Genomic DNA, 10,985 nt, shown 5'->3' on the forward strand with positions numbered 1-10,985 from the left:
GGGCTTTCTTGTTCTAGAATGTTATAACAGCTTATTTTCCATCACATTATAACTAGCTTTGCTTATCTGCCAAACTTCTTCAGATTAATCTCTGTTTCAGACCTATACCCAGTTCTGAAAGCTCAAATAGGATGGGCACCTTCTCTGCAGCTAACCCTGTATGAAACCCTCAGCTTCTGTTGAAATGAGATTTGAGGCAGGAGAAATAGAAAAGCTAATTCGCTACCCAGAGGGAGGCTGATGTGTTCAGTTTGCAGATAGAAAGATTTAGATGTTCTCTAGGACACTAGAGGTATTGGAACTAGGCTTGGGTTAGGTTTGGGAAATCAGTTGAGCAGCCATTAGTATAAACTGACAATTGGCCTTAGGAGACGGGATCAGGAGGCCAAAGGAAAGTAAGTAGAAGGGTGTTGGGACTGAAGATTGAGTCTTGCAAGCAAGAAGAGGAATAGGAATTGATGAAAGAGATGTAGAAGCCAAGGGGAGAGGTAGGAGAAGCCTGTATCACTGTCCTACTGCCATGGACCCTCACAGTCACACATGGCTTCAAGTTTAGATTTTTGACATGCTCTTCAAGTGAAATCATGTCACTATATTTTGTGAGGATGTATTAAAGCTTTAATTTAGTAACAGTATACATTTAAAACATACCAAAATATTTGGATTCTTAAAAAAAATGGAAGGGTTTTGGATTCCCATTAACTAACAAATGATAATCTTGGGAGGCAAATCAGAAGGAGACTGTTCTAGGAATGGGTCATCAAAAATATCAGAAATGTCAGAAGTTGAAGAAAGACCAAAGAGAATGAGCACTAAAAAAGATCCTGGTATTCACTAAGGAGACCTGTGGAGTTCTTTATGGAAAAAGTCTAAATATTGGGGTAAAAGGTGGCCAAAGAATTAGTACATGATAAGAAAATGGTACTGGTCTCAACCATTCTTTAGGAGAGTTTGGCAGTTAGAACCACACATGTGTCTGTGTGTTCTGTATGTGTTGTGTACATAGGCCGTTTTCCCTTGGTTTCTTCATTTTTGCCTCTTATTTCCTACCTCTTCCAGTACTTCCTGTTCTATAGGGAAATGGAACCCTGGCCAAAAGGCAGGCCTGTCATCTAGTTGTCCCCATACCCAAAGAGAGCACCACAGTGAATTTCTTTTCATACTTATGGTCCTGGGAGAGAGGGAGATATGAAAAATTGTCCTTAAGTCTCTATCATGTTGTGACTGAGCCAAGTTACCTGTAAAAGAGCTCTTTAGAATACAGAGTCGAGGTACACAGTTTAAAGGAATGAGAACAAAGAGCAGAAATCTTTGAGCTACTTGCTGTGGAGGAGACAAGTAGAGCTTGTCTGGAGAAGTCTCTGGGCAAGTATACATACCTACTGCATACGTTTACACTTTTTTAGCTTGCTCCTTCAAGAGAAAGCAAAGAGCATTTAAAGAGTCTGAACCAGGTAGTCATCCAATATTATTGCGTTATTGCATTTCAACCACCAACATCACCCAACCATTCCCAGCCACCACCCACAGAACACCTGAACCAGAAATTGTGACTGAACCAGAACCAGAAACTCAAGGATTGACTGATTCAGTGGTGCCTACAGGAGCCATTGTTTATGACATTTCTACCCAGCTCCAAGGAAGCATTGACTTGTGTGTTTAGTTCTAACTGAACTAAACCCTGAAGAGCGTTTTCTGAGGATAGTAGGGTGAGGTACCTGTTCCAACTTTCTCAAGATTTCTTCTCTCCTTTTGTGCTCACATGTCTGTGTAATCCTTAGAGGGCCTCCACAAGGAGCAGACAGAGCTAGAGCATCCATTCCTCATGTCAGCAGAGTACAGTAGTAGCTCCCAGGCTTGATTTGGAGCCATTCTTGCCTTCCTGATATTCTTTATTAGTTGTATGCTATGGCCTCGGAGCCAGTGCAGTGAGCTTTGTGGGTGTGTTTGTAATTGCACAACAAATACTATTTTTTTCTCTTCTTTAAATAAGGGTGATTATTTTACCATCTATCACATATCCATCTGTCCATCATTCATTCAAACTTTTTTTTTTTTTTAAAGAACATGTTCCTTTTTTCTGAATTCTCGGTACTATTCCTTTTTTTAAAATTAAAAAAAAAATCTTTATTTTTGAGAGATAGAGACAGCATGTGAGCAGGGGAGGGGCAGAGAGAGAGGGAGACAAGAATGCGAAGCAGGCTCCAGGCTCCGAGCTGTCAGCATAGAGCCCAACGTGGGGCTTGAACTCACAAACCGTGAGATCATGACCTGAGCTGAAGTCAGAGGACCAAGTGACTGAGCCACCCAGGCGTCCCTCATTCAAACATTTTTTAAATGCACTTTACATACCATGCCCATCTCAGGGGCCACAACGGAACTAAAAATATTGCTTGCCACCAGGAAACAAGACCTGGACAAATGTAGACCCAAGTCTTATTGGAATTTAGAGCAGGAAAAGAACACATGTGGCTAGGGCCAAGAAGAGGTAGATTCTAATAAATGTCCTACTGAACAGTTAGTTTAAATGAATGTGCTTTCACTACATGGTAAGGGTTGGACCAGGAGTCAAGGTTTCTGGATTTTAAGTCAAATTTTGAATTCCTTAGAGGAAAAATTTGCATAAATGCAGAGTCATGGTAGTAATTAGAGTTTTAGGCCCATTTTGAAACAATTTAATCTTCTCTGATTCAGAATTTCATTTATTGAAGGGTTTACTTTTATCCTATCAAGGTGCTCTAGTCCTTTTAATTGCAAACCCATTTAAAACCTGAATACTGAATACTGCTCTCGGCCTAGGCCTTGGCTACTGTTGAAAAATATGAAGAAACATGCTAAATTTTCACAGTTCTGCTCATTGGACACTAGAGGGTAGTGTTTTACTTCTTTTAAGATTGAATGTCCAGTGGTACACAATGCTGAGCTATAGCTGGAGGGCTTTGTGGGTGTGGAAAATCTTCAGATATGTGCAGTGAAACCCAGCATCCCCTGACTGATCTTCAAAGAGCAGAAGAAATGATTCCGCCTGATTCACCAGTCCTTAGGCAGAGAATTTGACCATTGAAAAATTAAATTTATCACTTACAGAGCCCTTCATGGTTTGCTTTTTAAATAAATTTTTGATGTACTTTTTTCTGGCCTACATTATCACCTTCTGGGGTGGGGACACTTCTAACATGCTCTGTACACAAATGTGTGTAAATCACAAAATCTTTGGGCAACAACACCAATACGGGCCCAATTTCCCTCTCACCAGGACCCGCCTGTGGACCCAGCCTATTCCAGCCTCTTTTTCTGTCCATCTTACTGCACTTGCCTACCTTCTGTTACCATTTATTTTTGTAGCTTCTCATTTAGCATATTTTCATGGATGTTTGCCTTAATGTGTTAACTCCACAATTAGAATGTAGACTCATAAGGACAGGGGCTATGTTTTACATTCCTTTTCATACCCTCCAGTGCTCACAATAGGGCATGGAAGAGACGTTCAACAAAAACTTCCTCAGTCAGATGAAGTGGGAGATGATACCAGCAGGACAAGCACAGAGTTAGTGGTAAAACCTGAAGGGCGTCTTTGGGATAAAACCCTGTATCTAGGTATGTGGAATCCTGATCTCCCGGAACCTGTTTTTGCCACTCTATGTCACTATTCCAATTTTCCTGCTTTGTGTCTCATTTTATCAGGACCCCAGTGAGGGCACTCGTGGGGAGACTAGTCCTGAAACATACCTGTCTGTGCTCTTTATTTACTTCCTTTGCCCTTATAAATAGCCAATCCTAATGATGAGGATTTTTTGGCTAAAATTTCTGTTGAGTTCACAAGGGAGATATTTCAGGTGACCTTGTTTCTTAGAAAACTGATGCTTTTAGAGGGAGTTAATGGGGAGGAAAATGGATATATTTTTCTCTTTCCTGAATGTTTTAACCTTTTAGTGTTGTCATTAAACACTACATTTAACTTGATACTATACTTTGATATTCTAAATTTTTTTAACGTTTATTTATTTTTGAGAGAGAGAGAGACAGTGTGAGCAGGGGAGGGGCAGAGAGAGAGGGAGACACAGAATCTGAAGCAGGCTGTAGGCTCTGAGCTGTCAGCACAGAACCCAACATGGGGCTTGAACTCACGAGCCGTGAGATCATGACCTAAGCCAAAGTCAGAGGCTTAACTGACTGAGCCACCCAGGTGCCCCAATACTGTACTTTGATATTCTAACACAGCCCCTTTGATGGAATTATGGAAGTTACATTGGGTGGTTTGTGGAGACAGTGAAAGGGAAGGCAGAGACTAGCTTAAAAAATCACTGTTGAATTTCTCCATGCAAGACCTAAGAGTCTAACCAAGGAGAGAAGGAGAAGAATGGAGGGATATAAAGAGGGCAAAACTGTCAGGATCTTGTGATCAATTGGATATGGAAGGTGAAAAGGAGGGAAGAGACTAGGATCACTTCTAGAATCCTGAATGGTTTAAGGAGTCTTTGTGAGTACAGGAAATGAAGGAGGAAGAACAGAACCAGGGCAAAGTGAAAGTGTCTGGGTCTATCATGAGCTGTCCATAAGGCATCCAAGTCATGTGAGGAGAGTGTAGGAGATCAGAATGTGGAGTATGGAGAGAGATCTGGGCCGCAGATAAGGATTTGGGACCCATCTGAGCTTGATGGTAGACTCTAAGTGGGTATGAGATACCCCACATTAAATGGCCAATTATGAAACTTTGGGGAAAGCTATGTAGAGGGTAAAGAGAGGAAGATGAGCCAGGAAAGCAAAGTGTCCAGGACTGTGGTTATGGCATTTGTGCCAATGCCAAGGGAGAAGATAGATAAAAGGAAGTTGTGGTCAAAAGAGCTTAGCTAACAATAGGTCTGAGAGGAAAAGTAACACTTGAATAATGTAACTAGAAGGCCAGATTCCAAAGATCCATGGAACATGTCTTGTAGTGAGCTGAGAATAAACATGCTATGGGGGACGCCTGGATGGGTTAGTTGGTTAAGCATCCAGCTCTTGGTTTCGGCTCAAGATATGAGCTCACAGTCTCTGAGCATGGAGCCTGCTTAACATTCTCTCTCCCTCTCCTTCTTCCCCTCCCCTGCTCTCAAGCACACACACACACACACACACACTCTCTCTCTCTCTCTCTCTCTCTCTCTCTCTCTCTCTCTCTCATATAAAACAAAAACAAAACAAAACATGCTTTTGGATTCCCCTACAGAGCTGGGTATGGTATGGGGATGTACACAATGAATGCTCTACTTGTTGAACTGAGTTCCATGACAGTGATCATAAAACCTTATTTATTCTTAAATAGGGAAGGGAAAAAGGATCTACTCCCTAGAACCGGGGAATACTTTTCAAACTGCACAGGATCTTCACTCATTCTGATTCAGACCTCTTTGAGCCCTCACAAGTCTTTCTCCCAGATGGAAGTCATTCCATGTAGTTAGAGATGATATGGAGAGGAAGGTTTTGAACTATGACTATTATGGACACGTAGAAAGAAGAGACAGGAGCCATTAAAAACACAGCTCTATAAAGGGTTAATTGCATATATGTTTAATTATGTCAATTTTTGTATGTATGCCTTAGGCCTTTTGTAATCGGTGTGTTAGTTGCAAATAAATATGTGGTACTCACTTACAAAATATTTTAGCTTTTCTCACGTGCCCCATTGTACCAAAATTCAACACATAGCCCTTTGCTAAGAGAGATGGAATAGCATGCATCCATGGTTGGATTCAATAAGTAAATATTGAGCTTTAATGAAGTACCAATTAGACATTGTGATTCATTTTTAAAAAAATAAGCCAGTCTCATAAATAAATAAGAGACTTCTTGACTTGCCTGGAGGACTTGTTCCCTACTTTTGTAAGGCTGACTTCTCAACCCTAATAGATGAAATGTCATGTTCCCAGAGTGCACATTCCCAACTTCCTAATCTATAGAATGAAACCCCTCCTTATTATTTTCTTTCATAGCATCCTGTTCACAATTTCTAATTGTGTACATACCTGTTTGTTTATTTGATTGATGTCTGTCTTGCTCATGATCATGAGCTCCTTGAAAGCCAGCATCAAATCTGTTTTGCAGCATGCTCAGAATGTAGGGGAGTATCTGGGAAGTAGGAGGCATTTAATAAATATCTGTAGAGTAGATGTATATATTTCTTGTTCTGTATGTGAAAACAGTTTTGTAAATCAGTTAAATTCTACTGTTAGTATTATTTTTTGTCACATAAATATTATGATGCCATATCCATTAGCAGCTAGGCTCTTAGGGACAACCGAATCGTTTGTCAAAGGTAAATTCATTAGTGGGATATTAGATTTCGTGTAGTGTAACATTTTTACGTAAAATATTTGGACTCTTTTAAAGATATAATGAGTCTACATATTTAAACTTTAAAAACAGCTGATATTTATCAGTTTCCAACAGATGTTTACAGCTGGAGGGCTGGTATCTATTCAGATTGAGAGGGTGTCAGAGGGCTGATTGTTCAGTTTTTATTTTTATCACTATAAATACTACTACAATAAACATCACTATAGAAATACCACTACAATGATGCTTTTTTTTTTTTTTTTTTTTTTTTTTTGGTTAGCTATATTAAAAGTAAAATAGGATTCCTGGGTCAAAAGTACGTGACATTTTCATTTTAACAGATAATTTTTTATTTCTTTCTAAAATGTTTGTGGTAATTTAGACTCCCAGTTTTGATGTAAATAGTACCTATTTTGTTGCATCCTTGTCAGCACTGAGACTTTTTTTAAAATTATTGCTAATCTGAAGGTGATACGCTTCTTTGCTTATATTTGTATATGTGATATATTCCAATTAATGAAGAGTACTTTTATTTTTAATACTTTTATTTTTATTTTATTATTAAAAAACATATTAGTCTTTTAATGAGCCAGATTGTTACTGAAGACAGCTGCATTTTCTTAATTTTAACTTTAACAGAGAGGTAAAACATGCTGAGGGTGATGTGGTACATTTGTATTTCACAGAGGGACTCATTTTATCTTGATTATGATTTCTATTTCTATATTGTTATTTCTATATTATTTATATTATATTAACTAAATTGACATTCTGTATTAATGAGTAGCTCTTTCAACACTTGACTGTTTAAGATGCTTTCAAATTTCTCTATCATGATATTTACAAAGCTGCATGCATGTTCAGTAAGAAATTATATAAACCATATAAACCAACTCCCTTAATTGCACACTAATGAATTTAGCTCCTTTTGAAGAAGTCTTCTGTGTTTTGATCAGGACTGTGAAGGTGCTTAAAAAAAAAGGAGATGTTTAAAAAAAACCTCTACAAATAGGGAAAGATTGAGGCTTGCTAATATGGAACCCAGTTCTAGTTGCTTAAAAAAGAAAAGTATGTAGGAAGAGCCTATAATTTTCACTACTATCTTTGGGCTTGGAAAAATGCCCAGGTTAGTGACAAAGGGAACTTTGGGGAAAGACTCTAAATCTACCACACTGTAAAAAAGAAAATGGAAAATCAGATGGATAGTTTCATTAAAAACATAAGCCATGTAAAATCTTCGAGAGTCAAAAGAGTAATAGCAGGATTTCTAATGATTTTTTTCCAAATTGAAATATTACTATGATTTAACAATTTAGATTATTTTGAAAATTGGTGGTGATGCAGCTGTAAGCCATTAATCATAGTCAACGTCATTATGAATTTGTTCTTGGGGCCAGGTCTCATACACTCCCTGCGACCCAATCTTGAAACCTTACTGTCTTCTCTAACCTTACCCCTATCTTTGAAATACAATTTTTCCTGCATCCAACTCTTCTTTTCTCAGCTGGTATTTTATGATGCCTAAGGCACTGCTTCTCATACTTTAATGTACACATAAATTTCCTGAAGATTTTATTAAAACGCAGACTCTGACTCCATAGTTCTGGGAGTCTGCATTGTAACAAGTTCCTGGTGATGCCGGTGAGGCCGATGCTGTTGGCTTGGGGCCTGTACTTTGACTAGGATGGGACTCTAGATACTGCAACATCCCCCTAAATGGTTATCACTGGATTGATCTTTCTATAACACTGTCTTAATAAGTCTTCCTTTGCTGGAAAACATTCAGGGATCTATCAAATCTAGTTTAGAGCCCAAATCAGATCATTCGCTGCCTTCATAATTTTGAAATTACTTGCTAGCTTTATCTTCCAGCACATCCTTTCGAGAATTCTGAGTTTTAGTCAAACCCATCAAATGTCCTTTCTCTGCTGGAGCTCAGTTCCACCCAAGAGGTGGACCTAGTGGGACTGCTGGCTCTTCCCCTCCCCCTTCTCAAATCCACCCCAGAGGAACAAGGGAGGGAAAAATGGAGGAAACCATGAGAAACCCTTGAGTTGACGGATGAGGGAGAGAGAGTGGTTTGAACCCATGTGGAACCGTAGCACTGGCCTGGGGCAGGAGGCAGCTCAGCCTGGTTGTAGGAGGCTAAAGTAAAAACTTCTCCCTTGGGGCGTCTGGGTGGCTCAGTCAGTTAAGCGTCTGGCTCCAGCTCAGGTCATGATCTCACAGTGTAGGGGTTTGAGCCCTGCATTGGGCTCTGTGCTGACAGCTCACAGCCTGGAGCCTGCTTCGGATTCTGTGTCTCCCTCTCTGTCTCTGCCCCTCCTCCACTCACGCTCTGTGTGTGTGTCTCTCTCTCTCAAAAATAAAGAACACATTTAAAAAAAATCTTCTCCCTTCATTTCCTTTGGAATTTGCAAGGCCAGGCTGGCCCTGTGCCTGCAGCAACTGACACCTGGTTCAGGTTATCCCCAGCAGGGCAAACAAGGGCAGTGTAGATACCTAGTGCTTGTGGGCAGCTGACCTCAGGGCTCTCCATTACTAATCCCTTCCCCAGCCTTGGGGCTGGGAACGAACAATGTCTAATGTCTTATGTTTGTAGTGGTAAGCAATTCAACTATGCTTTTCTGGTATCTTCATTAGGCTTAATTAGCCCTGTTCTACTTGCTTTATTTAAAAAAAAAAAAACAAGTTTGGAAGTATTCTTTCTTTTTCTATGTTCTGGAAGAATTTAAGCATAATTAGAATTATCTGGTATTTGTAGGTTTGGTAGAACTCTCCTGTGAGGCCATTTGGGCCTGAGGCCTTTTTAAGGAGGTGGGGTTTTTATAATTTTTTCTAATATTTTTTCCCCATGGAAGTTAGTGTACTTAAGCCACCTATATTTAATGGGATCAATTTTGATCAATTAAACTTACTGGGAAATTACTATTTCATCTCTGTATTATTTGCATAGAACTGTACAAAATAGTCTCTTTAGTGTTTTAACTACTTCTCTTTCAGTGATTATTTCTTATTGTGTGTATTATGCTTCCCCCCCACCCTTTAAAAAGTTTTTTTTTTAAGTTTATTTATTTATTTTGAGAGAGAGAGAGAGCACAAGCAGGGGAGAGACAGACAGAGGGAGAGGCAGAATCCCAAGCAGGCTCTGCACCATGAGCCTGATGCAGGGCTTGAACTCACAAACTGTGAGATCATGACCTGGACTGAGATCAAGAGTCGGATGCTTAACCGCTTAAACGACTGTGCTACCCAGGCACGCCTCCCCGCCTCTGCTTTTTATCCCTAAATAAGTTACCAAGTGATTTCCACTCCTAAGAAACAGCATTTTAACTTATTAATTCTAATATTTTTTCTGATAGTTAATTTCTGCTTTATTTTTACCATTTCCTTTCTTGTGCTTTACCACATTTGTGTCTTTGTTTTTCCCAAGGACTTCAGGTTGGGATTTTAATTCATTTCTTTTCATTCTTTATTTTTATTGATGTAAGTGTTTAAGGCTATGAATTCCTCTTTAGTCGCAGCTTTAATCATATCCCATACATTCTGTTTTTATTATCATTATTTTTAAAAGAAATTCTGAAACTTAATTTAGCATTTTTCCTTTACCAGAGTTGTTCAGTAGCAAGTTTTACATTTTCAGCTAGAAAAGACACTTTAGAAATGTTGTTATTAATTTCTATTAATATTATACTCTAATCAGAGAATGTCATTTGAATTATGTCTGTATTATGAAAATGAGGTTTTCTATGTGATATAACATGATTAATTTATGTGAATCTTCCATATGCCTTTGAGAAAAAGGTATGTAAATTGTTATTGGTGGTAAAATTCAATATAGCTTCATAAGATCACACTTATTCATGGTGTGAAAAGTGTTTTATATCCTTCCTTTATTTTTATTCACTTGATTTTCTTGGTCTGGGATTGATACATTCAAGTCTTCTATTATTATTTTGTTTCTAACTGTCTCTCCTGGCATTTCCTGGACTTTCTGTTTTATAAATGTGGTGGTAGTGTTTATGGCTATTTAAAAATACTATCTTTGTTATGAAGCATGACCTTTATCTTTCCTTGTTTCATTTAATGCTTTTTGTGATGATTTATACTTCGTCCAATATCAAGATATCAACCCTGCATTAATTTATTTTTATTAAAAATTTTTTTTTTTTTTTTTTACTTACTGAAACAGATGCACCTTAGATCTATAGATAAAAACTACTCAACAAAGGTCAATAACCATTTCAGCTCTACTCTGTTAGAGCCATATTCTGTACAGTCTTCAGGATCTAGGTTAACTGGTTATTTTCATTAGTTCATGTCGTCTGCAGTAGTAGAAAAACAAGGCATTGTATTAGTTTAAATGAAATGCACTGCTGACAGCCAAATCCAGTGGCTTATATTCCATATTTTTTCTTTAGATCTTCTACTTTGTTGATGTAAGCTTTAATGGCATCTTCCTTGGAAGTCCCTTTTAGCTGATTCCAGGCATCCCACCTGGCCTTGCCTTTGAGATCCGACAGCCCAGGCCACGCTGTTTGTGTCATCTGCAGTTGTTTGTTTGTAGCGGCTGTAGGGGAACGTCATCTCATTATCTGCTGACTTGGTCTTGGGGTGTTTAGCATCCTCACCAGCTTTGTCAAAGTCAGCCTGAGACATGCCAGCGGGGT

General features: G+C 38.8%; 1 pseudogene; it reads right to left on the reverse strand.

Moving 5' to 3' along the window:
* Positions 1-10,703: 10,703 nt before the first annotated feature.
* On the reverse strand, positions 10,704-10,985 carry LOC115521665 (annotated as a pseudogene).

Source organism: Lynx canadensis, chromosome C1 (assembly GCF_007474595.2).
Source record: "Lynx canadensis isolate LIC74 chromosome C1, mLynCan4.pri.v2, whole genome shotgun sequence".
Classification (NCBI taxonomy): Eukaryota; Metazoa; Chordata; class Mammalia; order Carnivora; family Felidae; genus Lynx; species Lynx canadensis.